At 40.2% G+C, this 5,340-nt stretch overlaps 1 pseudogene; it reads right to left on the reverse strand.

Annotated features, from left to right (window-relative positions):
- Window positions 1–459: 459 nt before the first annotated feature.
- LOC124557614 lies at window positions 460–577 on the reverse strand (annotated as a pseudogene).
- Between the last annotated feature and the right edge of the window lie 4,763 nt (window positions 578–5,340).

Below are 5,340 nucleotides of genomic sequence, written 5' to 3' on the forward strand. Positions count from 1 at the left end.
TCCGTGGAAGTCACACGCTTTGGCGGTGCTCTTAAAAAGTTTGTGGTTGCGCAGCGTCATCGCAATGATGCCATAAAACATTATTTCTCTAATATAAACATTTAATAGGCACTACGCATTTTGACATTTTGAATCATTATATGATCCATACAATAAACTTTAACTGAGACACTAAAATTACTCATCTCAGTTGACTTTTATTACCTCCCTTCATATTTTGTGGAAAAACCTCTGTTTGGTCTAGTACTTTTTTTTTAGCACTCCGTCTTCGGGCCACGAGTGGCCTACCGAGACCATCCGACCGCCGTGTCATCTTCAGAGGAGGATGCGGATAGGAGGGGCCGTGGGGTCAGCGCACCGCTCTCCTGGTCGTTATGTTGGTATTCTTGACCGAAGCCGCTACTATTCGGTCAAGTACCTCCTCAATTGGCATCACGGGGCTGAGTGCACCCCGAAAAATGGCAACAGCGCATGGCGGCCTGGATGGTCACCCATCCAAGTGCCGACCACGCCCGACAGCGCTTAACTTCGGTGATCTGACGGGAACCGGTGTAACCACTGCGGCAAGGCCGTTGCCATTGTTTAGTCTAGTAGATGATTAAATTTTGGACCATGTTATTGTTCTTTCCTAACAAGGAAAACGTTGACCCTTTGTTGTGGATATGCTGTAACAAATAATCAGTAACGTGTCAAAACTGTCAGATCGTGTAGGTGAGTGGTGTCTCGACACAATCCTAGCTCGGTCTGCCTCAGTATGGTTTCCAGGCACTCCTAAGGCCATTATGGGAAGCATTTGCACCCGTTACATTTTCCACAAAACAGAAGAACATGAAAAAAAGACACATGTACAATAGAACACTGATACGCAGGTAGATTCCAGCAGTCATATATACAACCACAGATTTAGTCAAGGAGGGGAAGAAAGCCATTGTGCACTCCGTGTTTATACCTGTTGCAGTCTCTCCAGAAGTAGAAGGGGTCCTTCCGGATACCCTTCTCGCGTAAGTATAAAAAGCACTTCTGTCTCAAAGGGTGCAGGTCGAACACAGGAAAAATGTAGATCTAGGAACCATCGGTATAACACTTGCAAACTGACGTAGCTGTGTTGGAACAGTACCAGGGTTCCAAGCGCAAATAGAAAACACTGATGCTCAAATCATTATAGGCATTGAAAGTTGGCTAAAACCGGAGACAAGTTCAGCCGACATTTTTGCGAAGGACTTAATGGTGTACAGAAAGGACAGGCCAAATATAATTGGCGGTGGAGTGTTTTTTGCTGTTAGAAATAGTTCATCTTGTAGCGAAAGAGGGGTAGAGGTCATTCTTGGCAACCTAAATAAAATACATAATAATTGGATCCTTTAATCGACCTTCTAACTCAGATGATACAGTTTCTGAAAGGTTCAAAGAAAACTTGAGTCTAACATTAAACAGGTACCCGACTTATACAGTTGCAGTTGGTGGCGATTTCAATTTACGCTCAGTATGTTGCAACCGAGAATCTAGGGGGGGCAACGCGGGGTATTTGTCCCGGGCAGCAATTTCAGGAGGCACCAAATTCATATTATTGAAGGAAAACACATCCAGCGCACGTTGGTCTATCGATCTATCGATTACTCGTATGATTTTGAAACGCATCCCTGTTGGTTTTTGAAAGTTTTTGAACACCTAAGTTGATTTCTGAACGAATAATAGATTAATTTTTGAATGCGTGCATAGCATACGTGAAGTCTCTCTCAGGGGAATTCCCGTCGCATCAAGAAGTAAAAAACTTTCGCGCAGACAAAAGGGGGTGGGGCCATACGAGCTGAGCCGAATAATCCTGAACGGGTAAATATCAATCGCTGTATGTTTATGTGGCTGACTAGGTGTGCGAATGATAAGCATTGTTGTAATTATTAGCGAAATCCATAGATTAAGACTACCAGGGTAGAAGTTGTATTCTCGGAATAGTGCGGAAAACGCATTGTACGAACACGTAATAACCGCCTAACCGCCGAATAAAAACGGGATAACTAAACCGGTGAGTCTGACAGGGTTGGTGAGGTTAACCGGAGATCAGTTTTGACAATGGCAGGAATAGTTACAGAATTAGTGATGACGAGATTGTTTGTTAGAACGAGGAAGTAGAAGAAACGGGGACATCACACACATTATATGGAAGAATAAGACGATTCCAAATTTATATACAAATTTCGTACTACTACTTATTTCCATTTCATGCTTGAGAAACTGGAGCATATGAATGAAACGTGAAACTGTTTCCTAACATAAAACATTTTGCTTGTAGTACGCCTAATAGGCATTTGATATTGGTACTTCGTGAATTATATTCTGTCGTGTTATTTATGTAAACGAGGTAGATAAGAGTCTCTCTTATTTGACGTGTGTTAGAATTACTCCAGTATTAGAAAGATTTCTTTCGTTTTACCTCGCAGACAGCGACAAATTAGACATAATCCAATCGAGAAACCACACCAGTATTCGATACTATTCGTATTAACAGCTTTTTCAGTATTAGACAACGACATTTTGATTTATCATGTAGCAAAATGTTGATGAGGTAATAGATTCTGTCGCAGAAAGGAAAGCATGCCTTGTTAAGCTGTAGCAAGATTAGAGAGAAAAAATGCTGGGACCTAAGAATTAGCGAAATGTGTACTCTCTTGCTTGTCTCTTGTCTTTACTGGTTTTATGTTTTCTATTCCTACATTTAATTTTACGTCACACAAAAGAGAAAGTAATTAGCTAACAGGCAATAAAGATAGCAGATTTTCCAAATAGTTCTTTTTCTCCTAGTCACAAACAGTCGCACCTAGTATTAATTGTGAGTTTTTTTTTTTTTTTTTTTTTTTTGGGACGGATGTCAAAATGGCCAACAGAGAATTGGAGAGGCACCACACGACATTTTAATTTCCACTGTCCTGAATATAGACTTGATGGCTTCCATTACAAAATATACATGTTCCAATTCCACAGAGCGAAATACAGTGACATGCAATAGAAGATTGCTTTATGAAGAGGTGTGGCACTGCAGTTTGGCACGGTTGAGACCAAATACTATGTCTTATATTTCCTCGAACATATATGTTTTATATATGAAACGTTTCAGAAAGACATGCACTGCAAAATGAACTTTTTTTTTTTGAAACCCTCAAGTGGGAGGGGGGAGCGACACTATCAAGTATTTGCCCTGGTTCGGATATATCGTAGATCTGGGGCTGATATGTTGGCGAAAATACGTGTTGAAATACGAAGGTACACGTAAAACATCATCCGAAATTGTGTGAACCGCATTCTCTGACAATTATTTCCAGCAGTTAGTCCATGAGCCCATTCGAATTCTAAACAGTTGTGAAAACATAATCCTCAGCTAATAACAAGCATCAAAACGGATACAGAGATCAGTGAACACGGGGTCCTTGGGTTTTCGTAGCGAGACTGAATACCTTAACTCCCACATCCACCAAAAATAAACGAAAAATTAATCTATTAAAAAAATCAGATAAATATTCACTTGGCGACTTCCTGAGAGACAATGTCCACTACTTCCAAATTAATAATGGAAATGTAGACCAGATGTGGGTTTAAATCAAAGAAATAGTTTCGACAACAATTGAGAGATTTATACCAAATAAATTAACAAGTGACGGAGCTGATACCTATGGTAAACAAAACAGGTCAGAAAACTGTTGTAGAAACAGCTAGAAAAGCACGCCAAATTTAAACGAACGCCAAATCTACAAGATTGATGTTCTTTTACAGAAGCTCGAAATTTAGCCCGAATTTCAATGCGAGATGCTTACAATAGTTTCCACAACGAAACTTTGTCTGACACGAGGCAGAAAATCCAAAGAGATTCTGGTCGTATGCAAAATATGCTAGCGGCAAGACACAAGCAATACCTTCGCTGTGCGATAGAAATGGAAATACTATCGATGACAGTACTGCTAAAGCAATGTTACTACATACAGTCTTCCGAAATTCCTGCACCGAAGAAGACGGAGTAATATTCCAGAATTCGAATCGAGAGCAACTGCCTACATGAGTAACATAGAAGTAGATATCATCGTGTTAGTGAAGCATCTTAAATCACTGAAGAAAAACAAGTCTTCCAGTCTAGATTGTAGGCTAATTAGGTTCCTTTCAGACTATGCTGATGCAACAGCCTCATATCTAACAATCATACACAAGTGCTCGCTCGACGAAAGATTCGTACCCAAAGACTAGAAAGCTGCACAATTCTCACCAATATTCAAGAAAGGCAATAGGAGCAATCCACTAAATTGCAGATCCATATCATTAACGTCAATTTGCAGCCAGGATTTCGGAATATATATTCTTTTCGAACATTATGAATTTCCTCGAAGAGAACAGTCTATCGACGCATGGTCAACACGGATTAGAAAACATCGTTTTTGTGAAACACAATCAGCTCTTTAGTCACACGAAGTGTTGAGTGCTATCGATAAGGGATTTCAAATTGATTCCGTATTTCTGGATTTACAAAAGGCTTTTGACACCGTACCTCACAAGCAGCTTGAAATCAAATTGCGTAGTTATCGGAATATCGTCTCTGTTATGCGACTGGATTCGTGATTTCCTGTCAGAGAGGTCACATTTCGTAGTAACTGACGGAAAGTTATCGAGTAACACAGAAGTGATTTCTGGCGTTCCCCAAGGTAGTGTTATAGGCCCTCTGCTGTTCCTTATCTTTATAAAAAAAATTAAGAGGCAATCTGAGCAGCCATCTTGGGTTGTTTGTAGATGATGCTGTCGTTTATCGTCGAGTAAAGTCATCAGAAGACCAAAACCAATAGCGAAACGATGTAGATAAGATATCCGTATGGTGTGAAAATTGGCAGTTGACCACAACTAATGAAAAGTGTGAGGTCATCGGCATGAGTGCTAAAAGGAATGCGTTAAACTTCGGTTACACGATAAATCAGTCTAATACAAAGGTCGTAAATTCAATTAAATACGTAGGAATTACAATTACTAACAACTTAAATTGGAAAGAGCACATAGAAAATGCTGTGGGGAAGGGGAACCAAAGACTCCGTTTTATTGGCAGAACACTTGGAAGATCCAAAATATCTTCTAAAAAGACTACCTACACTACGCTTGTTTGTCCTCTTTGGAGAACTACCACACGGTGTGAGATTCTTACCAGAAATGACTAATGGAGCACGTCGAGAAAGTTCAGAGAAGGGAAGCTCGTTCTGTATTATGGAGAAATATGGCAGAGAGTGTCACGGACATGATACAGGATTTGGGGTGGAAACCATTAAAACAAATGGCGGGAATTGTAATTCCTACGTATTTGGGGTAGAAATCATT

Source organism: Schistocerca americana, chromosome 1, assembly GCF_021461395.2.
Source record: "Schistocerca americana isolate TAMUIC-IGC-003095 chromosome 1, iqSchAmer2.1, whole genome shotgun sequence".
In the NCBI taxonomy this organism is placed as follows: Eukaryota; Metazoa; Arthropoda; class Insecta; order Orthoptera; family Acrididae; genus Schistocerca; species Schistocerca americana.